The sequence below is a fragment of the Gossypium arboreum genome, chromosome 5 (assembly GCF_025698485.1).
Source record: "Gossypium arboreum isolate Shixiya-1 chromosome 5, ASM2569848v2, whole genome shotgun sequence".
Taxonomy (NCBI): Eukaryota; Viridiplantae; Streptophyta; class Magnoliopsida; order Malvales; family Malvaceae; genus Gossypium; species Gossypium arboreum.
This window is the reverse complement of record NC_069074.1, coordinates 54,985,196-55,010,043: the sequence shown is the minus strand read 5'-3', so window position 1 is coordinate 55,010,043 and position 24,848 is coordinate 54,985,196. Positions and strand designations below refer to the sequence as shown.

At 35.3% G+C, this 24,848-nt stretch overlaps 1 long non-coding RNA gene across 1 annotated transcript; it reads right to left on the bottom strand.

Annotated features, from left to right (window-relative positions):
- Positions 1-312: 312 nt before the first annotated feature.
- On the bottom strand, positions 313-2,316 carry LOC128292944 (uncharacterized). Its single transcript, XR_008282938.1, has 3 exons — positions 2,151-2,316; positions 1,204-1,245; positions 313-348 (listed from the first exon to the last, which is right to left on the bottom strand). It is a non-coding gene; the product is annotated as an uncharacterized LOC128292944 (long non-coding RNA).
- Positions 2,317-24,848: the final 22,532 nt, after the last annotated feature.

Here is a 24,848-nt window from a genome sequence, read left to right as displayed (position 1 = left end):
CACATCCATTGCCACACTTGGTTATAACAAGTTGAAATTTCTTTGAGTGGTTATCTTTGGTAAATTGAATATTCGTGTCATCGTGTTATTTAAAAAATATCGTTTTGAAATCGTGCCCTAAGTCTAGCCCATTTGAATTATTATTATCCATCAATTTAAAGTTGTTTAAAATAATATAATCTCGAGAAAATCAAAGAAGAAAATAAAGTTAAAATGGCCTTATTACAACCCAAAACTTAAATAGTAATTAAAATAACTTAAGAAAACCAGTCTCTTTTCAAACCCAAAAGTGTTCACAATGGCCACTCTGAATCCCTCCGGCTCCAAGTCACCCACATCAAGACTCACCTGCAAGGTTAAAGAAGGGTGAGTTTGGGAAACTCAGTGTGTAAGGAAAACCCATTCAAAGCCCAAGTCAGCTCAAGCCCATTGGGCTAAGCCCATTCAAGTAACAGTGGTCTGGGCGAGCCCTTTTCAGATTACAATAAAGCTGGGCCTTAGCCCTTATTGAGATAATGATGGCCCATAGGCCCATTTCAAAATACATGCAACATCGGTAAACATATGCAAGCCTATTTGGGAGACTACTCAACCCACCAACCACTACACTCCACCCGTACCCACCATACACTCCATGTGGGGAATAGCTCAACCCACCCATTAACACTCCACAGCTTGACCTTCTTCGCTCGATTAACGATAAATTGAGGCAAAGCCTCCGAGACGTGGACAAGCCACTTTCAGTACTTCCTCCGTCAATATCCCAGTCCCATGCATCGATAATAACAACATGGCATGCAATAAATAACAACGATCAAACATGCATTTAGGTCAATTTAACCTAGGGGTATTTGGTAATTTATCTCCGGGGTAAAAGCGTAAAATTTCTACTTTTAAAGGTATTTCAGTAATTTATCCATTTTAGGGTTTTCATGCATATTCCTACCTTTCACGTACTAATGAATCACTACTGAGGGTTCTTACGAATTGGGCCGTTGGCCTATCATTCCAATTTTGGCCCATTAAGCCCAAAAATATCGAGGGCACGAAATCATGCACTTTGGTCCAAACATTGCAGCTTACCAAAAACATTAATCGATTTACCTCACGAGCATTCGCACACTCGCAAATCTACAAAATACCGGTTTTCGGCATTTCGACTTTTGCCGATCTAGACTAAGAAAGAGGGTGTTAGTTACACACCTGTTTGCGACGATATGTTGACGAGATCCACACACGAACCGCCTACAATTGGATTACTAACACGTTAATCTAACTATTCAAATACAAACTACATATTAACCCCTTACAATATTCGGCCAACCACACCTACAGATCATAGTGAGCTTATAAGAAATTAATAAGCAACTCATTAACAAATTTTTGTCAATGTTTACCACATAATCATAATTTCACTGCAAGCTGTCTTCCTGAGCAACAGTCACTAAATCATTTATAACTGGAGCTACGAAACTCCAAATCAAGTGCCGTTAATTTTCCCTGAAAATAGACTCATATATCTTCTATCCATAAAATTTTCAGAATTTTTGGTTTATCCAATAAATACCAGATTTTTCTCAAAGTTTCCCATGTTTCACTGTTTGACTAATCTGACCACTCTTCATTACGAATCAAATTTCTCATTGTACAGAATTCAAAATATGTTCTAGTTTATTTCATTTGAAACTAGACTCATTAAGCTTTAATTAAATAATTTATTCAGCTTCTAATTCATCTCCCACAATTTATGGTGATTTTCCAAAGTCACATTACTGCTGCTGTCTCAAGCAGATTTATTACCAAATCACTCTTTCACACCTAACTTGCATGCTTGTTATTTAAACATGTATATCACCAATCAATCATCACATATCTTATGATTTTACTTAAGCATAATCTCCATTTCATCATTTTAAAGCACAACATGTTAGCCGATTTCCCTTTAGCATCTAAGGCACATGCATGCTCATTTGTTTGGCTCAACTTCACATATCTTCCATTTTTCATCAAAAGAACATGAAACAACAACCAATTCCTTCATGACCAAATGCTCACAACACAACCAAAAATCAAAATATACTTTAAGAGTTAAGGTAGAATCAACAAGAACTCATGAACCTCAAAATAAAAGCAAGGTACCAAGAACTTACCTTCAATTTTCCTCCTCCTAATGACCGAATACTCAAGAGCTTTCTCCTCTCCTTTCTCTTCTCTAACTTTCAGCTATGATGAACAAAGATGGACAAAACTTTGTTCTTTTCACCCCTTTTTCTTTTAATAAAACTTCATATTTCATCCATTTAATTCTTTAATACAAAAGACATGAAATTCTTATCATGAAACATTTACCTAACCCATTATCATGAAACATTTACCTAACCCATTATCATGGAACATTTACCTATAACCTATTATCATGGAATATTTACTTAACCTATTATCAATTTGTATCAATTTGTACCATAAATTATGGATATCAAGTGCACATTTTGTCTACAACAACATGATGGCTGGCCACTTCATGTAAAATGGGAGGTTTATCATGCAAATCCTCCTATTTTGCACTCCTATTTATTTGGCCACTTCAATTTAGCCTATCGCATTTTCAAACATTTTCACATAGGTCCTATTTCATAATTTCACTCACAAATGACAAAATCAAAGCATGAAATTTTGTCAACATTCACAGAATTCCTGAAAATTGGGGCGTTACAGAAATTATGAATTGAAATGTGAATTGAAATTGAGATAACGAAATAAGAAGTGAAAATAAAATGAATTGGAAATAATGAAAAAGTGTATGAGTTAATTGAATATAAACTTATGAATTAATTATAATTATTTTTATTGAAAAATGTTGGTTTAAATAAGTATTGAAAGATTAACGTCGTAAGATTTTAGATATGAAATAAAATAAGTTATTGAATTAGTATATAGAAATGAAATATATGAAATAATGATTTTATAAAATGCTTATTGATAAAATGCATGAAATGAATATTGATATAGTAAGAAGGCATATAAATTAAAATGAAGAAAAGCTATTTAAGATACATACTATTAAGAAAATTTAAAGTTTTAAATACATGAAAGATTTCTTGAAAATAAAATAGTGGTAAGATTAGGTACGAAATTTTAAAGAGTTGTATTTGAGATTACGAGCTTCCATCTCATCACATCTCTAGGTAATAAGAGGGTATGTTTAAATTTTTTGAATAGAATGACATGTACTTAAGAAAAATTAAGTATGTTTCAAGTAGTAGTAAGGACTAAATTATAAATTATTTAAATTTTTCTGTTTATGTTCTAGTATATTAGTGATTGGCCAAGAATTACTTTGGCACCAAATGTAATATTTCTATATCAATTTCCTTGAGACAAACATGGTATAAGGGTGTTACATGGTATATGAGATTGAAAGCTTGAACCAAAGGTTCATGATTTGATTAAAGATAATATAGATGATATATGATGCCATTTGATAAAAGACTATTTTTGAGATATGAAATTAAAGCATAAATTAACACATATGACTTATGTTGTTACATATTTGATGTCTATTATTTATTATAGTTTTATAATTTGAATTATGGTAATACCATTGAGTATAGACATAATTAGCGTGACGGTTGTATTAATATAATTCAAATTATTTATTATTAAATGTTAAATTTAAATTATGTATATATGGTAAGAGAAGTATGAGGTAGTGTTATTGTTGAATTGAATGGAAATTAAATTGAGTTGTGAATGAATTGAAAGTGAAATTGGAATTAGAAAGTGATATATGAAGTACATGATAAAGATTATTAGTGAATTTTAAAATATATTACATGTATTAAAGAAAGAGAAGATATAAACATACAGGTTATTGGCACAATGATTAAATTGTAAAGTATGTAAAAGCATTATGCTAAAAGTGATATGCGTGCATAATGTAATTTGCCCAAGTAGATGAGATTAGATCTACTAAGATATTAGTGGTATACCATTAAGAGACTCTAGCACATTATTCGATAATAACACGTTGGTACTCACCAAGTGCTCTCGGATTAATAGTGCATAATAATACACTTCTATATCTGTTCCGTATATCTTAAAGTGCTCTGTTTAGTCTATTGGGCCTCTTATAAAAAGGTAAACAATTTTCGTTATAAGGTATGTTCGCAATATTGAATTAAAAATAAATTCTGACATGAAAGGATAGGAGATGAATACAAATGATAAACTAGATAAGTATATGCAGAAAGGAGCTATAGAATTATGGAAATAATGAAGTTCATGATCAAAAGAAAATAAGGAAATTTCGAGGACGAAATTTCTTTTAAGGGGGAGAGAAATGTAACACCCTGAAAATTTCTACAATAAGATATTATCCTTAATACAATATAATAGGAAAATAAAGTGACAAGAAGAGGAAAATTGAGTTATGTCACTGGGAAGTATATTATGACATATTGATTCAAGAAAAGACTAAATTGTAAAAGTGAGAAAAGTCTTGTGGCCTAAGAGTAAATACTCAAAATTTGAGGGATTAAAGTGTAAATATGAAAAGTTGAAGGACTAATAGTGCAAATATTTTAAGGGTGGAATGATCTAGAAACCAAGGAAAATTGATGAATAAGGACCAAATTGAATAGGTGAAGAATTATGAGAGATTAAATTGTAATTTTACCAAATTAGGTGATGACTCAAGAATGGAATTTTAAAGATCACGAAGGGCAAAATGGTCAATTGGAAGAGAGAGAAATCTAGAAAGTAATGATGATGTTGGTGATATTTTATAGTTATTTAATTAGATAATTATTATTTATTTAATATTTTAATAAGATATTTTATTATTTTATTATTTTATTTAGTCCATATATATATGTGTGTGTGTGGAAAGAACAACAACACACACACACCATCCATTATCTTTTCCATGCAAACTAACGTGAGAAGAAGAGAGAAAGAAAGAAAGTTTTACTTTCTTTACAATTTGGTCCTTTCACCAAAAATTTACCATTTTCACCAAGAAATCAAAAGAATTTCCATAGCCATCAAGAGAGAAAGATCACAAGGAGACTATGGGGAGCTAGAATATTAAGCTAGATTCAAGAAATAGAAGCTGGAGGGGAGAGAAAATCAAGTTAAAGATTGAAATCAATGGAACAAGGTAAGAACATCAAGATTTCAATACATTTTTAAGATTAATATTATTGAAAAAGCATGGAATTGATGTTAATGTAGAGTTTTCTTATATATGGTCTTATGCTCTTGATATGTTAGTGAAGGGAAAATAAGTGAAAGTAATGAGAAATAGTGTAGAGAAAGAAAATAAGGGTGTTATAAACATGGTAAATAAACATCTTGCACTAAAACAGTTTTGGACAGCAACAATAGGTTAAGTTTGAAAAATCACCACAAATTGTGAAAATATAATTAGAGGATGAAAAAAATATTGAATTAAATCTTATTTAGTCTAGTTTCTTATAGAAGAAACGGTGTAAGCAATGGAATCGTGAATTGTGAGATATAATAAATTTAGTGAGACTAGGTCAGAATGATTTCGGGTTCCCCTGTTCTGAATTTGAAAAATCATAAAAAATTGGATAAAAATAATTAGGTTCTTAAATTTATATGTTTAAAATAATGAATAAATCTATTTTCAATAGAAACAAACGAGAACATCATCCGAATCCTGTACAATGAGATAATTAATATTTAGTAAAGAAGAGTCAGAACTATTAGACAGCAGAACAAGGGTGAATTTAAAGAATAAAATGTACTTATTGGATGAACCAAAAATTATAAAAATTTTATGGTAAGAAGATACGTAAATCTAGTTTCATATAAAATTATCGGATCTTAATTTCAAGTCCTGAATCTCAAGATATAAATAATTTAGTGACTATGATGCAAATGGACAGTTTTGAATATACATATAAGTAAATAGTGAAATTATTGATAATGTTACTTATAGCATGTTATATAAATAAAGGATGTGGAATGGAGAGAAGGAGGAGGAAAATATGTATGAATATTTAGCTAGTATGGTTAATTTGCATGTTTTAGGCTCAAGGACTAAATTGAATAAAAGTAAAATTTTGTGGGCAATTTTGTAAAAATGTTAGAAATGACCAATTTGCATGAAATGGATTATTTTATTATTTGAAACTACAAAATTGAATGAAATTATTAATTTAGTTCAAGATTGGAAAAAAAATGTTTTAAGGATTAAATTGAAAAGTGTTGAAATTATGGAAAATTCTGATATTTTATAGAATTCATGGGTTGTTATCAATTTTTATGAGAATAACAGCTAGAAATAAGGATTAAATTGCAAGAATTTTATTTTTTTGAGCCTAGGGATGAAATCGTCATTAATTAAAATTTTAGGGGTAAAATGGTAATTTTGTTTCGAGCATTAATTGAATGTATTAGAACATGAAATAAATGAAAACAACGATTAAATTTATTTATAAAGATCCGGATGACTTGAATACAAGAATTGAACGTGGAAATGAAAAGATACCGGATTAATAAAATTATAAACATGAACAAACAACGAGGTAAGTTAGTGTAACTTGAATTGTATATTTTAAATGCATTAAATATCGATATAATGAATTACTTGATTTATGTTTATGAAAAATGGCAAGAGAATGATATTTATCATGACATGTAAATATGTGATTATCTTTGATACTTTAATACAAGGAAATTAAGTATATTGAGACGAGTAATAAATTCAACTAAAATACGTCAAAAAAAAATAAGTACGTTTAAGGGATAATATGTTTGATTTTAATTGGTTCCAAATATGAACGTTAAATGAAATAAAATATCTGATAAATAAATCGGTAACTCTGGTAATGCTCATTAACTCTATTCCGGTGACGAATGCGGGTTAGGGGCGTTACAATAATGAGCACTTATGAGCTGCCCAAATTCATGCCGTCCCATGCATGCTCTTAGACAAATTAAATGAAACAATTTAATTAGTTTAAGACATCTTTAATTTGGCTAAACAAGACAACTTAAATGTGCAGCAACTAAGACAAATTAAATACTTAGATTTGGCTGGACAAATTAAATAGCTACAGCCAATAAATTTGTCCCAACTAAAACCCATTAAATTGATGCATGAACTAAGACATATTTAATACTTTAATTTATTATGTCCAGATTTTGACACATTTATTTAATCTTAAATATTTTAATAATTTAATAAATTTATTCCAGCAACTTTATTGTATAAAATTAAAGAAAAATAAAACCAAGCTCCTTGAGCTAGCATCAAGAAGCCATAAGCTCCTTGGAGCCGAAACAGGCTAAATCAGCTTGTACAACATTTCACAACGAACTACTCGAGCTAGACTCTTGATGTTAGGCAATTCCCTCCATCCAAACTCGAGCAATGTAACTTGTTAGGCTTCTTGAAACTTCTTGGCACGGGCTCGAGTAATTGGCCCCGATGGCAATTCCATAAACTTGATGGGTGAGCTCGCATCATCCTCCCCCTCTTCAAGGCGATTCGTCCTCAAATCATCACCTACATCAAAGGGAGAAAGGTCAGCAACGTTAAAGCTTGCACTCACACCATGCTCACTAGGTAAATCGAGTCTATAAGCATTATTGTTAATTGCTCCACTACTTGGAATGGCCCGTCACCCCTTGGTAGAAGTTTTGATTTCCTTGATCTTTCTTTATGCATGTGGATCCAAACCCAATCACCGGGTTCAAATACAACTCGCTTATGCCCCCTTATTTACTCCTCGAACATATTTTTCGGTTCTCCTCTCGATGTTGTCTTTGACATTCTTGTGTAGCTGCTTAATAAATTTGGCTTTCTTTTTGCCATCTACATGCACTAGCTCATTAGCAGGCATAAGAACCAAATCAAGGGGAGTAATAGGGTTAAAGCTATATACTACCTCAAAAGGAGAATGTTTTGTGGCTGAATGAATAGTCCGGTTGTAGGCGAAATCCACATGAGGTAAACACTCCTCCCATAACTTCAAATTCTTCTGTAGAATGGCTCGAAGCAAGGTCGACAGTACTTGGTTAACCACTTTAGTTTTGCTAGCTGCTTGAGGGTGGCATGTCATCGAAAACAGTAACTTTGTTCCTAATTGTTGTGATTTGGCTCGGGTGATTGAGTCGAGTTCACGTAATTGCCCAATCGTAGACGAGAAGAGTCGTTTGTGTCTTGGTCTTAGAAGTAGAAGTTAGATGGATAGGTTAGAATAAGCAAAAGGGGTTCAAAAGAAATGTAAAGGGTAGTGATAGGTTAGGCTAAGGAAACAAGAAAAGATGTTGAATAGACGGTTCGGTTTGGAAACAATAATAAGGAGATAAGGTAAGGTGGGATGGAATAGTGAACTTAACGTCAGGAATGATTCAACACTAAAAAGTGTCACCCCGGTTCCTATATTGTTAAGGTGGATAAATGGAATAGAAGGATAGTGAACGCCACACCAAAGAATGGTGATAAGTTCAAACAAAGTCGATAGACGCCACTAGCACCAACTAGATAAGTCTTCGAAACTTGTATGAGATATGAGAGGAAGCAACCTCACAAGAACAATGTTCATTCAATAATTTGGAAAAAGTCCCTTAAATCAGAAATTAGCAAACAATTTATAAGCCTAAGATGCCTATTGATATTCGGCATCTATGATGTTCACACTAACTTAAATTCTATTCACATTTACATTTAACATGTTCACACAAAAGCATTAAAATTCGGTTTATGCTTGAAGATGGTGCATGAATTGGCCGAACCATCATGTTGCTTCACTTGATGCATTCATGCATGCTTAGTAATGAAGGATAGCCATAGTTCATGAATGTGCAGCCCTTTGATGCTCTTACATCACCCTTGATCGAATGAAGCTTGAATGTACCTTGAATACTTGAATGGACATCTTAGATATGCATGACACATGCATGAAATGTCCCAATGCATGTTCTACCTTAATTACAGTGTAACACCCCAAACCCGGCCCAGACGTTATGGCCGGATCTGATGTGTCACATTGAAGTTTTTAAGGAAACCCATGCCTCTTTCAACATCCTTCTTAGTGTTTTAAAAGATAGTCTTTGCTAAGTTACTAAAGTGAATGGAAGCTGTGCACCAGGTAAGTATCCGAAACAGAGGAGGTGAGCTATGAAGGCTGCTTAGGTACCAAGCTCTTGATTGGATCCAATCCTGGACATGCCCACAACCATTGCCACACTTTGGTGCGAGGTTAGGTTTTGAGAAAAATGAGTTGGAATTCATTTAAGTAGATATTTTTGATAAATCGATTAATTGTATCATTGCGTTATTTTGAAAACAATTATCATTTTGGAAACGTGCCCTAAGTCTAACCCATTTTGGATTGTTATCAGTAAAATATAGGGTATAAAATAAAATAATCCCAGAAAAATAATTAAAATGGCCTTATTACAACCCAAAACCAAATAATAATATTAATTAAGATAAAACTTATAAAAAAAAATAAACCAGTTACTTATTGCAATTAAGAGAAACAGAAACAGATGTGTGGCCATCTCCGAGTCCCTCGCAGCTCCAAACCATCTAAGCTTAGGGATTACCTGCACAGTTAGAAACGGGGTAAATTTACGAAAACTCAGTGTGTAATCCCCAACAAAAAACAAACAATGAATAACATAGTGTCAGTACAATTTGGGCCAAAGCCCTATTCAGTAACAGTACAGTCTGGGCCTTAGCCCTTAAACAGTAGAAATATGGGCCTAAGCCGTAATTCAGTCTCGACATATACTGGGCCGAAGCCTTTTCATAAATCATATCTGATACGAGCACCCCCCGCAAACTTTATCGAGCAAGTCTGTCAAGCCGATCAATGACATGTTGGCAAGCTGATCCAAGCTCATTTCCAGCTCCACGAGCTCCGTCCAACTCAAATCCAGCTTATTCGAGCTCAATCCATCTTGCCTGAGCTAAACCGAGCTCACTCCTAGCTCACTTTCAACTCACGAGCTAAACCTTAGCTCAACTTCAGCTTAGGAGTTTAGCCTCAGCTCAACTTTAGCTCACGAGCTAAAGCTTAGCTCATTTTAGTTTAAACTCGGTTTTGTCTTTAATGTATTAAATAAAAATTTGCACATATTTATTTAAGCATTAAACTTGTCTTATATTAATATTTGTTATTAATATGCCATAGTCATTACATAAATTGATTGTGTTCACATAGCTGAATTAATGCATGACATTAATGTGTTCACATCATGCCGAATTTATGAGTGTCCATGAGATATATTAATGACTTTTTTATTTCATGTAGGTACATCCCTTTGGATGGTACAATGTATGGATGAAGAAACATCTCTTTTGGGCATTCCACACTGATGAATAAAGAAGTATTAAATGCTGGTGCATGTACGGCTAGATGCAAGGTTTCTACAAATTCATGCATGTGTCGAATGCATGTATGGACATTAAAGGCTAGTCCATGAATGGATCAAATGCATGGGATGATAGAATGCATGAATGGCTTAAGTGCATGTATGGTGGCTGTCTCCTAACTTTCCAAGGATCTTATTCGGCCAAGAAGTAGCTGTTCACACTTTGAATTGACCTATAAGCTACTACACATGCATGGATGGGTTCAAGAACGTCCAAAGGAAGGAATTAACTCAATAATTCAACACATTGATTGAATTAAGTGTATGCACAAAGGGGAGAACGAATTTACTAGGTTCATGCTGCCATTTATGAACCTACATGCTATTAAAGAGTTTAATTATGAGGATACATGTTCCATACAAGTGCATGAACGTCCCAAGGAGATGAATGCAACCTTTGGTGCACATACAAGTCACTTGAAGCCTTTCTTTATGATTAAGCATTCATGCACACACTTAGGGGGAAGCAAGTGTCCATTCAACTAGTTCATGAATCTGCCAAATTTATGAACTATTTTAATACATTAGTGTGAATGTTTTTATTATTGTGTGAACACCTAGATGCCGAATTTGAACGGTCATCTATGTGCCTATAAGTGATACGATCACGGCTTCCCATAAGCCAAGTCCAAGCCGAGATTCGATGGTGCTACCTCAAGGGCCAATCACAAGGGCTCGTGCAAAACAATTTAAAGAAGCTGTTATAGCTTTAGTTCAGCATGTGTGGGATGATGTCAATGCTAGACCTATCGAACCAGTTAGTGGTCATTTTGGAAATCCATGCCGAACTTTTTCTACAAGTTCATTTCAGCTCACCAAGCTCACCTTCAGTTCAAGTTAGCTCCCATGTAGCTCCACACCAGCTCATTAGCTCGAAACCAGCTCATTATCAGCTCACGAGTTTAGGCCCAGCTCGGGTTTAGCTCATGAATTAACCATCAGCTCATGGAGTTCACTTTGAATTCATTTGACTACTATTGACTTTTTAATTAATAAGTTCAATAATTAGTTAATTAATATCCTACATATTAAATTTAGTTCACATTAGTTATATTAAGTATGTCTTAAAAGTGTTTATTGATGATAATTAAATTTGTCATAATCGAATTTAATGTTGATATTTGTGTTCACATTAGTTTGAATTAATTATGTTGACATTTCTTGTAGGAACGTAATGGACATAAGGAGATTAAAAGCAAGCGTGAATCTTGAAGGTGCATGGACGGTTGGGGGGCTTGAATCTCTTAGGTGCATGTTCGGCCAAGTGCATGTATGACCATATTCAATGTCTTTAAGGCTCATGAATGTTTCCATTCATGTATGGTGTGCTATCTCCTCATTCTCCAAGGTGACCATTCAGCCAAAGGGCACTCACACATGCATGAAGATAGCTTGGCCAATTAGCTTCCCCATGACTCTCCTTAATTCGTTCACACCTATGTTCACATGGCAAGACCATTCAGTTCACCTTGTTCACACTAGAAGACTCTTCAACATTCGGTTTCACACACATGATGGCCTTTGGAGTGTCCACAATTAATTCATACTTTTTGGCCAAACATTGCTTCATTTAACAAGGTTGGCCGAATCTACAAGTGACCATTGGATATCATGCATTCACTTTGAGTTTTCTTAAGCATGAAGATGCATTCATCCACCATTCCCAAAATCGAATTTGGTCATGCATATTAAGAGTTATTTTTCTAGAATTTTCTTTTAATTAATGTGAAAGTATGAAAGGCCATTCGGCTACCTAGACTTAGGCATATAAATACATGTTCAATTTCCATGTAAAGGACTTTTGAAACTTTTGTTAATGTTATGCTGCCAAAATCGTGAGGCAAACTTTTCTTATATTTCGTTCAAAGATTCGTTTAGCGTTCCTAGCGTTCTAGTTGTGTCAATCGTGTTCTTTGTCGAACCCGAACTTATCACTATACGTAGTGTGGCGTTTAACATACCGAGGTTCCTATCTTGTTAGATAGTGGGTCGAGGTTTCCCTTACCAAACCTATAACCGAACTCAAAAGGCTAAATCAACGGGTCAATACCATTTTGGTATTTGGTTCTTGAAAGTACCTTTAGTAGTTCAAACCCATTCTTTCTTCTTACCTAATCGAACCTAAACCGACCAATTTGTTCTTACCATTTTGTTCCTACCCTTTCGTTCCTACCATTCCATTCGTACCCCTCTTTCTACTCTGACTATACCTTCAACTCAACTAATCCTAACGTAACTTCTCGTAGACGATCGGGCAATCTACATACGACTCGACTCTTCTCGAGACGGTTCGTATCAATAAGTATTTGTTTTCTTTCAATTGTAAGGGACTTTTTGCCAAAATTGTTAATGAACATTTGTTCTTGTGAGGTTGCTTCCTCTCATATCTCGTACAAGTTTGAAAGACTTATCTGGCTTGTGCTAGTGGCGTCAATCGTCTTGTTTGAACTTATCACCAATCTTGGTGTGGCGTTCACCTATCCATCTATCCATCTTTTCACCTTAACAATATAGGAACTGGGGTGACACTTCTTAGTGTTGAATCATTCCTGACGTTAAGTTCGTTTTCCATTCCCATCCTTCGAATTATTTTCTTGTTATTCCAAACAGAGCCATTTAACCATCATCCATCTTTGCTACTAAATCGAACCTATTACTAAATTCACCCTACTTTGAAACCTTCCGCTTACCCGTATCTTTTCATTCACTTCTAGTTCTAAAACTCGAAGCACGAACGACTCTCTCGAACTACGATCAGGCAACTACGTGAATTCGACTCATCTACCCGGGCCGAATCACATCATTTGGTATCAGAGCTTGTAAATCGAGAGGCACCGACGTTCGTATCAAGATCGAACTAGGTTCGTAGTTAAAAAAAATTCAAATTAAAAAAAAAATTTAAGTTGTAATTTTCGTTCTCTCTCTTGTAATAGTGATATTGTGAAGTATTAAAAAAATATACGAAATTTAAAATAAAAAAAAGAAGGAAAGTGTGTGATCAAGATCTATTCTTTTGTTTACATTTTTTTTCCGACCTTCAATCTTTCTTTCCAGTAATTTTTACCCCCAAAACGCCACACTACACCAAAGACTATTTTTCTTTTAGGCTACCCGTACACCGTGACATTTTAACCTTTGCAACCACCTTGAAACCGACCCCAAGGCACCAAGACAAGTCGAAAGAAACAAAATACGAGGTTACGAGAGTAAGCTTGAGTGGTAAAAGGCTAGAGTTTGTGAGAACATTCGAGAGTTGAAAAGCCAAAAACGAGCGAAAACACGAGTGTGAGTGCCATCATTCTTTCTTTCCGAGTGAACTTGTGAGGATTTTGTAGTGAGGACTTTGTGTCTATTTTACTTAACAATTTTCCTTTCAGCGATAACATCATGTCTCGCGAAGAATTTGCCAAATTAGAATATCAATATTTGGTGCAAGAAATGCGAAGAATGGTGACAACTAAGTTTGACAAATTGCATGAGATTAGATCGCGTGGAGAAAAGAGACCAACGGGCACGAATGTCATCTAGTCAAAAAGTGGATTCGAGAGCTTCACGGAGATACACATCCAACGACTACTCAAGAAGAGATTACGATCGAGATTCTTTTTCATCAAGGAATTCAAGATGAAGAGAAGCCGATTTTGATTTTGAATCCTTCCGAGAAGACGTGCGAGATGAAAGATACACCTCTTCAAGAGCTCCAAAGAAAATAGCCACGGAGAGATCTTCACGAAGGATTGTTCATGAATCATATGTAAATGATTTTTCTTCTTTTGAACAAAATGATTTTTCTCCTAAATCTTTTGTAACCTCTTGTAAAAAGCAAGCGAGAAAAGAAGAAGACGAAAAGCAAAAAGAGATCAAAAGAAAAGAGAGGCAAGAAAAGATTATGAAAGAAAATGAGAGAATCTTGAATGAAATCGAGAAAAGAAACAAAGAAATGAAAGAAAAAGAAAAAGAGATTGAGAGTGAAAAAGAAAATGAGATTGAAAAAGAGAATGAAAAAGAGTTTGAGAGAGAAAAAGAATGTGAACAAGAAAAAAGAGTGGAAAAAGAAATTGAGATAAAAGAAACGAGTGGTTTAGAAGAAATAGAATCGAGTGAAAACGATGTTAGTGAGCAAGTGAGAATTCTTTCTACTAACACTTATGCTCGATCTTTTAGTGATCTTTCTTTTCAGGTTCCTAAAAGTCCGTGCGACCAAATCCAACTCCCGATACCTTCAAAACGAGAGGCTTTTTCAGTTGTTTGAAAAAGGTAAGTCCGTGGACGACCGCCACCCATTGGAAATCGAAGGTAAGGAAGGTAAGGAATCTTTGTTTATCGAATCAAGGCCGCCTGATTTAAAAATTATTCATAAAGATTTTGATGGCATAACTTCTGAAAAACTTCCATCTTTTGATCTGGCTAATTATTGTTCACATATTAATGTTAACGATGTTGATTCAATAGATGCCACGAAGATTTAGTTTTATGACATATTTTATAACAGCAATTCTGTTGATTCTGTTGGACTGGTTCATCTTGCGCAAATTGTGAATGTATGTGATAAAAGGTTTTCACATTTTGATAAGCATGGCTATGTAAATTCTTTGAATTCATCTTTCTGTTTAGACGTGCCTATTCAAATGATTTGTGATGGATTTGAATTTCTGAAAGGTCGCATGAACACAACTTCTTTGCTCAATATATGTGGTAAAAGATTTTTGCATGAAATATTTAATCTGTTTGATTATGCTCTTCAAGAGAAATCTTTGAATTTCTATGCAAAATATCCATGTTTCGGACTGTTTGTTCGACTAGGATTTGTGAAACATGAATGCTTGTGTATTTGTCAGTTTAAAGTCTCTTTGATTCACTTTTGCGACCTATCTGCGAAAATGAAATTTTTGTTGCAATTTGGGATAAGTGATCAAAACCGAGTCGTTAAGCTGGGAGTAAGCCAATTCGAGTTGTTTCCAAGAAAAGGTAAGCATTGTGATCTTATTGTAAGTAACTTTGTTTTACCTTCTCATCTTCTTCGAGTCTTATCTTTATTTTTGGAAATTAAGCATGTGGCTGGATTACAAAATCAAAACCTAGTTTTTGATTCTGAAAATTTTAATTTTGATCCCGGCATTAGTTTATTTGCCCAACTTTGGAATAAGAAGCTGGAGCGAGATTGTATGTTCTTCTTTCGGTGTTTCCTTAAACTTCTTCATTATTTTGTTGTTGAAACTTTGAAATGGCCTATCCAAAAACAGGAAGGACATATATGACTAATATTTTGTCTTTTCGAGTCTTGTGTGACTTTCAGGTTATTGTGAGCCATTCTACCCCATTCGACGACTTAGGGTCTAGTGACGACGAAAGCTTTTTCGCAAGCAAATGGCCCGACTTGAGGACAAGTGGCTTTGAAGACGGGGCGAATGATGTGAGCACGCCCGGGGCATCTTCGAATGCAAACCAAGATCTAAACGAGCTGCCTAAAGGACCTATAACTCAAGCTCATGCTAAACATTTCCTAGAAGCTATTTTAGCTTCTAATGCAAAACCTTGGTTCGAAACAAGGGCCAATTCTCACAAAATCAGCTTGAAGCAACTATCCAAAGGACCCGTGCATTGTTGGCAAGCTGATCCTAGCTCATTTCCAGCTCCTCGAGCTCCGTGCAGTTCAACTCAGCTCATTTAAGCTCGTTTCAGCTCGTTTGAGCACAACCGAGCTTACTTTCAGCTCGTTTGATCTCAACCGAGCTTACTTTCAGCTCCTTCTTTCTTCCTTTCAATAAACTAAGTCTTAATTTAGTTTATAATTAAGTTTGCTACAGCTCATGCGAAACCCCTAGCTCAATTTCAGCTCATTAAGTGTTTTGGCTAATTTTGAGCTAATGAATTTACTTCATAAGTTGACTTATAATTATTATGTCTAAATTTAATTATTGCTTTTAAATTGTTTAGTTATTAATTTAAATTATGATTTTTTATGAATAGTTATCTTTTAATTAATTGTGTGTTAATTCATGTAGGTTAGCCGAATGTGGAAGGTACATTCATGAAGAGATGCATGAACGGGAAAGTTCAACGAATGAGAAGATTCATGCATGGCCTGCTTCAATGCTTGGAGGGAATTAAGTTCATGTACATGGGAGGTTAATTACATGCATATCAATTAAGAAGATACATTCACTTAGGACGATACACATGCATGAATGAAGGCATATATTGCATGTTCATGTACGGCCAGATTCAAGCTCCCTTTTAGTTCATGCATGGCTGAATGTATGTGGGTGAAATACAGGAATTGTTTGCTGTCCAAATGACTTCCCTAAGCACCTATTCGGCCAAGAGACACTTTTTGATTGATTCATTCCTTCCATGGCCGAATCTAGACATGCTATTGAGTTCCCAAGACTACACATTCATCCAAGATGCTTTGCTTACACATGAAGCTGTCCAATGGAGTTCCCATCAGCCGAATTTAGTCCTAGCACATTAAAGACTTGTTCTTGTGAGGTTGCTTCCTCTCATATCTCGTACAAGTTTGAAAGACTTATCTGGCTTGTGCTAGTGGCGTCAATCGTCTTGTTTGAACTTATCACCAATCTTGGTGTGGCGTTCACCTATCCATCTATCCATCTTTTCACCTTAACAATATAGGAACCGGGGTGACACTTCTTAGTGTTGAATCATTCTTGACATTAAGTTCGTTTTCCATTCCCATCCTTCGAATTATTTTCTTGTTATTCCAAACCGAGCCATTTAACCATCATCCATCTTTGCTACTAAATCGAACCTATTACTAAATTCACCCTAATTTGAAACCTTCCGCTTACCCGTATCTTTTCATTCACTTCTAGTTCTAAAACCCGAAGCACGACTCTCTCGAACTACGATCGGGCAACTACGTGAATTCGACTCATCTACCTGGGCCGGATCACATCAATATCACTAGACCGAAGCCTTTTCATAAATCATATCACTGGCCGAAGCCTTTAATGTAAGCGGTATGGCCCATAGGCCCATTTCAATATCACATGTAATATCAATGAATGTATGCAAGCCCATTTCGGGAGACTACTCAACCCACCATCCGCTACTCTCCACCCGTAACAACCAACACACCATGTGGGGAATAACTCAACCCACCCAGCCAAACTCTCTACTGGCAGCATAGCTGCTTTATCATATAACTAGAGGCCTAGCCTCTTTTAATAACTGGGGCAAAGCCCTTTTTGATAAATTGGGGCAAAGCCCTTTTCGGTAAACTGGGGCATAGACCTTTTAGCACTTCCTCCATTTATAAAACCCAACCCATGCAACATGTCATGTATACAGAATGTCATGCCCATATTTGAATCAAACAATCACAGTCAAGTCATTCATATCACCAACATATATTCACAATCAAATCCATCAACCACACAGTCCAAGTCAGTCACTTGCCCACAAGGGCAAAACAGTCATTTTTCATATTATAAGGGTAATTTCGTAATTTTACCAAATATCAGGGTTTTCCATGTTCATTAACAATTATCAATATTTTCGAGTGTTTAAACAATGATCTTTAACCCACTTTATCAAATTCGGGCTTTTGGGCCTAAAACCCCTAATGGGCCCTACGACTGCTGATCTAGCCCACTAAGCCTGCTTAATCCAAATTTTACAACAGTACTAACCGTGTTAACATGCAACTTTTCCAGATTCCATTTTCTATCAGTTTTACCCTAATGGGCCCGAAAGCCCATTGGGCCCGATTCCAGCCCATTGAGGCCCAACTTACCATCATGCACAAAATTGCGCTCTTAGCTGCTCCATCGATCCAAACACCGATCATATAGTATCTATCGCATCTTTAAGCAAAGGCAAAATCACAAGTTCCCGAAATGCCGAAATTTTAGCATTTCGGCTTTTCGGCGAATATTAATCTAAGCTACTGCGAGGGTTATTACACACCTGTTATGGGTTGAAGTTGAAACGTTTCCAAAATCAATCACCTACGATAACCACCACCTATCACTCAAACTTAACTAATCCAATATCAATATATGTAAATCCTAAGCACATCAGTCATATGGTACATAAGGGCATATTCGTCATTTTACCATATAGGGGTATTACAGTCACTTTACCCTACAGGGGCTTTACGGTCTTTTTAACTATTAGGGGTATTTTAGTCATTTCAACCTACAAAGGTGTTTTGGTAAATCTACAAACTAAGGGTATTTCAGTAATTTTGTAAACCAATGGTATTTCTATAATTTTTAGAAAGTCAAGGGTATTTCTGTAATTTTGTAAATCAAGGGTATTTTGGTAATTTTACAAATTGAGGGTATTTCTGTAATTTCACAAACCAGTGGTATTTTGGTAATTTTACAAACTAGGGGTATTTTGGTAATTCTACCCTATAGGGGTATTTCAGTAATTTCACAATCGAGGGTAAAACGGTAATTTTGTAAATCAAGGGTAAAACAGTAATTCTATAAATCGAGGGTACTTTGGTAATTTTACAAGTCGAGGGCATTTCTGTAATTGGTAAACTAAAGTATTCTAAACAGGGATAACAATACGAATGGCCCTAAAGCCCATTCTCAGCCCAAATGGGCCCACACGCTCGTGTGGCCCTTTTAGCCCAAATCTAGCCACAAATATGAGATTCACCTAGCCTAGTCTAATATTTACTACATAATCAAACAACTTATCCAATTGGGCTCGTAGGCCCATTGGGCCCACATGACCCCTTTCAGCCCATCGAGGCCCGAAGTAGCCATCTTACAGCTAGAGTAGTGAGAAATACACACCTGATAGGAGACTGGAGTTAATCCGCGCTCCGAGCACTCATAGCTGACGCCCAACCCAAACGAGCATGCCTTAAAGCGAAAGGGATCAGCCAAGAAAGGTACCTTTACTCTCCTCATGGTTCTCTCTATTTAAAGCCGACAGCATCCACTCTTATGTTAGCTTCGATGTGGGATCCTTCCAACATCAGAGTTTAAATTCAACACCAACTCTTGCCGCCCCCTGTTAGCAAAATAAATGCTCTTTGATTGCCATGAGTTTTGAACCCTGGACCTCCTTGCCAACTCTATGACGCCACCTTGCCACTTCACCACAGGCTCTTTTTGTGTCATATTTTATCCCCAATTAATTATAAGGTCTAAAGGCTAAAGTCCAGGTTCCCTTAAAAAAAAAATAGAATAAATTGCAAGAGCCAAGGCTTGAACCCAAGCTCCCATACAACCTTAATTACACCACTTCCACTAGACCACATTGCTCCTTGTGTCATTTATTTAACACAATAATTTAAAAGGCCCTCATCCAAGCATCCAGGTTTTTTTCACTTAATACCAAAATTTTTGCTAAAGCCCAAGTTTAAACCCAAGATTTCTCCAACACTTCTCAAAGCCATTAACCATTAAAGCAAACATTTAATTGTTTCATTTCATTGCACAATTAAATACCTATATACAACCTCCTTACGGACCCCTACTAAGGCCCAATACTTCTAGGCCCAAATTCGAGGTGTTACATACAGTCCATGAATCTTCAAATACATGTACATAAAATAGCCCCCACTTGCATGAACGTCCCCAATACATGAATTCCTTCAAATGCCATCCATTGAACATTAGTTGTGCATGTATCCTTCCATACGATGTATTAAGCCATGCATGTATTTACATTAATGGCTCCTTCATGCATTCGGTCACCTTGAGGAACTTAATTCTTGGCCAAAAGGTTGCTTAGAGATCACCAATAGCTAGCCCACCATGCATAAATTCGTTCATGCATGAACTCTCATAATCCATGTACCTGGCCGTGCATGAATCTCATTTAATGTACTCAATACATTCGGCTGAACCTACAAGAAACATGAACACATTAAATCCAAATGTATATTTGGCTGAACATGTTAAGAGTATGAACTAGACATCATAAATATCATGCTAAGCTAAACTAAACACATTAATTAAAGACTAGCTAGTAGCATTAAGTTCGCTAGCTCAAACTAAGTGAAAACATTTTATGAACTTATTTGAGCTAGGATTTTCGTTAATGAGATGTAGCAAACTAATTAGTATAGAACTAAAACTTAGTTTAATTTTTTTAAATAAAGAACAAGCTGAAAGTAAGCTCGGTTGAGCTCAAACAAGCTAAAATGAGCTCAAATTAGCTAAATTGAGCTAGATGGAGCTTGAGGAGCTGGAAACGAGCTAGGATCAGCTCGCCAACAATGCACGGTTTCTTTGGATAGTTGCTTTGAGCTGATTTTGTGAACATTGGCCCTTGTTTCGAACCAACGTTTTGCATTAGAAGCTAAAACAACTTCTAGGAAATGTTTAACATGAGCTCGAGTTATGTGTCCTTTAGGCTGCTCGATTGAATCTTGGTTCGCACTTGTGGGAGCCCTGGGCATGCATACATCATTCCCCCCTTCTTCAAAGTGACTTGTCCTCAAGTCGGGCCACTTGCTTGCGAAAAACCTTTCGTCGCCATAAGGCCCTTGGTTGTCAAATGGGGTAGCATGGCTCACAATAACTTGATTCACACACACAACTTGGAAAGACAAAGTATTAGTCACATGTCCTTCCTCTTTTTGGATAGGCCATTTCAAAGTTTCAACAAAAAAATAAAGAAGAAGTTTAGGGAAACATCGAAGTAAGAATATACAATCTCGCTCCAGTTTCTTAATCCAAACTTGGGAAAATAAACCAATGCTGGGATCAAAAATAAAAGTGGATCTTACCTTGTTCTTTGTTGAAAGCAAACTAGATCCATGAAGAATTCGTGACTCAAAATTTTGAACAACAAAAGTCCACGACTCAAATCCTATGAACAACGATATAAAACCAAAACTTTGATTTAACATTTGCAGCCTTTCACAAATCCACAACTTTGTGTTTAGATTTAAAGACAAAACATCAAATAAGCACAAATAGTTTACACATCCATTCACACGAAATTTAGAAGGCTTGATTTCAATTAATAATGATCTAGAGTAACAAAGCCTTCGACAGTTAGAATCTCGAAAATCAAAAATCCTTGAATCAAATCCCTTGATCACCAATAAAGAATAATAATCACCGGGATCAAAAACGAAGTTTTTGGTTACCATTTCACGTTGACTTGAATATTTATTGGCTATCAACATGGTAGGAACATGAAATAAACTAAATTTATGAGTATGCAAATTACGTTCGAATCCCTTGGACCATAGCATTAAACAACCACCATCAAAATCAAATGAACTAGGCATTTTACACGTCAACAAGTTATCAAATGTTCGAATCATTTGCAAATTAGACATGCGTGTTTTCAAAAATTCATATGCTTCAAATCTCATCCACACATTTTCTCCACAATCAAGCAAACAGAAAGGTTTATATAGCTTATTATCTTGCATAACCAAATCTTGCGATTGCCGATTAATGATTACTTCACCAACATACTCGTCAACAACACATTCTTTATGAGTAACATTTTTGTTATCAACACTTGAAACAAACAAATCATTACTAATTAAGAAAGAATAATCAACCATGCCATGGTACAAGTGCTTTTCAAAACCCAAAACATTAATAAAGTTTCCGTCAACAATCGAATGAGGCTGATGTGTTTTAAAAACTTCAAAACTAATACCTTGCTTACCTTTTGGCAAAGGCGAACGAGGATCATTGAAAATGTTACCTCTTTCAATCAACATAAACCTTTTCTCCTTAGAAAGGTATTAAAGTCAAAATTCTTTGCTCGGATCTTCAAAAACCTGAAATGGAACAACACGAGGAAATCTCACGTGTAGGTTAGTAGGAATACTACTCACTTTTTCTTGCTCTCTTGCATCTTTTTTTCTCATTTCTTTTTCATCGACAACACTCGTTTCTTGCTCAATATCTTTTCTATCTTCAGACTCAAATTCTTTTTCAATTTTCTTTTTCTTCTCACATTCTTTTTCACTCTCGATCTCTTTTTCTTTTTCACTTTCTTTTTCAATTTCATTTTTCTTTTTCTCATTCTCTTTTTGCTTTCTTTCATTTCTTTTTCTTTCATTTCTTCATTACAAGAGGAAGATAACAATAAAGAATCAGGATGGCAAATTTTTCGATGGGCATAAGGAAAAGTATTTACAAAAGAAAATTGTTCGTCTCTTCGTGATGGATTCTCCGTGGATGTTTTTTTTAAATTTCTTGAAGAATTATATCTATCTTCTCTTTGATTATCTTGAAAGACCTTGGACTCAAAGTTTTGGACTCAAAGTTTTCTCACTTTCTTATTGAATTCCTCGTTGAGTAGGAGTCACAGTATAGGGCACTTTGTCTCGAAGTCCTTGACAAATAAGGATCACGACATGAATCTTGTCTCGAGTAGTCATGGGAAGGGTGTTGCCGTGATGATCTTAACTCTGTGTCTCAACTTAGCAAAATTTGCTTCCATTGGGCTCTTGCTCGATGGCCTCGATTTTCGACAAGAACCAATTGTTCTTGGAGGGGTTTTAGTTTCCTATCGAACAAGCAGTCCATTTCTTTCACGAAGTCTAGAAGTTCAAAATCTAAAATCTCTTCTCGAGACATGATTATTTGCTGAAAAGAAGATTGTTAAAATAAAACAGAAATAAACACCTCACCACAAAACCTTACTAGTTCATTCGAAAAAGAAATAATAGATGTGCACTCTACTCGTGTTTTCACTTGTTTTAGGCTTTTTTAACACTCGAATGCTCTCACACTCTCTAGCCTTTTACCACTCAAACCTACTCTCATAACCTTGTATTTTGTTTTGTTGACTCGTCTTGGTACTTTGGGGTCGGCTTCAAAATGGTTACATTGGTAGACTGTCACGGTGTAAAGGTAGGCTAAAAGAAAATTTTTCTTCGGTGTAGTGTGGCGTTTTAGACAAAGGGGGTTAAAAAAATTGATGAAATGAATATTTTGATGATCGGAACAATGGTATAAACAGAAGAGAAGAATTTGAGTACTTCACTCTTTTTTTTATAATTTCGTATTTTCTTCTTTTTCTTCTTTTTTTTTTTTTACTTTAGAATAATGCTATTACAATAGGAAAACAAAAATACAACTTGAATTTTTTTTAATTTGAAATTTTTTTACAACGAACCTATTTTGATCTTGATATGAACGTCAGTGCCTCTCGTTTTATAAGCTCTGATACCAAATGATGTGATTTGGCTTGAGTGATTGAGTCGAGTTCATGTAATTGCCAGATCGTAGATGAGAAAAATCATTCGTGTCTTGGTCTTGGAAGTAGAAGTTAGATGGATAGGTTAGAATAAGTGAAAGGGGTTCAAAAGAAATGTAAAGGGTAGTGATAGGTTCGGCTAAGGAAACAAGAAAGGATGTTGAATAGACAGTTCGGTTTGGAAACAATAATAAGGAGATAATGTAAAGTGGGGATGGAATAGTGAACTTAATATTAGGAATGATTCAACACTAAAAAGTGTCACCCCGGTTCCTATATTGTTAAGGTGGATAAATAAAATAGAAGGATAGGTGAATGCCACACCAAAGAATGGTGATAAGTTCAAACAAGGTCGATAGACGCCACTAGCACAAACTAGATAAGTCTTCAAAACTTGTACGAGATATGAGAGGAAGCAAACTCACAAGAACAATGTTCACTCAATAATTTGGAAAAAGTCCCTTACATTAGAAATGAGCAAACTATTTATAAGCCTAAGATGCCTATTGATATTCGACATCTACGATGTTCACACCAACTTAAATTCTATTCACATTTGCATTTAACATGTTCTCACAAAAGCATTAAAATTTGGTCCATGCTTGAAGATGGTTCATGAATTGGCTGAACCATCATGTTGCTTCACTTGATGCATTCATGCATGCTTAGTAATGAAGGATAGCCATAGTTCATGAATGTGTAGCCCTTTGATGCTCTTACATCACCCTTGGCCGAATGAAGCTTGAATGTACCTTGAATACTTGAATGGACATCTTGGATATGCATGAAACATGCATGAAACGTCCCAATACATGTTCTTCCTTAATTACAGTCCATGAATCTTCAAATAAATGTACATAAAATAGCCCCCACTTGCATGAACGTCCCCAATACATGAATTCCTTCAAATGGCATCCATTGAACGTTAGTTGTGCATGCATCCTTCCATACGATGTATTAAGCCATGCCTGTACTTGCATTAATGGCTCCTTCATGCATTCGATCACCTTGAGGAACTTAACTCTTGGCCAAAAGGTTGCTTAGAGATCACCAATAGCCAGCCCACCATGCACAAATTCGTTCATGCATGAACTCTCATAATCCATGTACCTGGCCGTGCATGAATCTCATTTAATGTACTCAATACATTCGGCTGAACCTACAAGAAACATGAACACATTACATCCCAATGTATATTTGGCTGAACATGTTAAGAGCATGAACTAGACATCATAAATATCATGCTAAGCTAAACTAAACACATT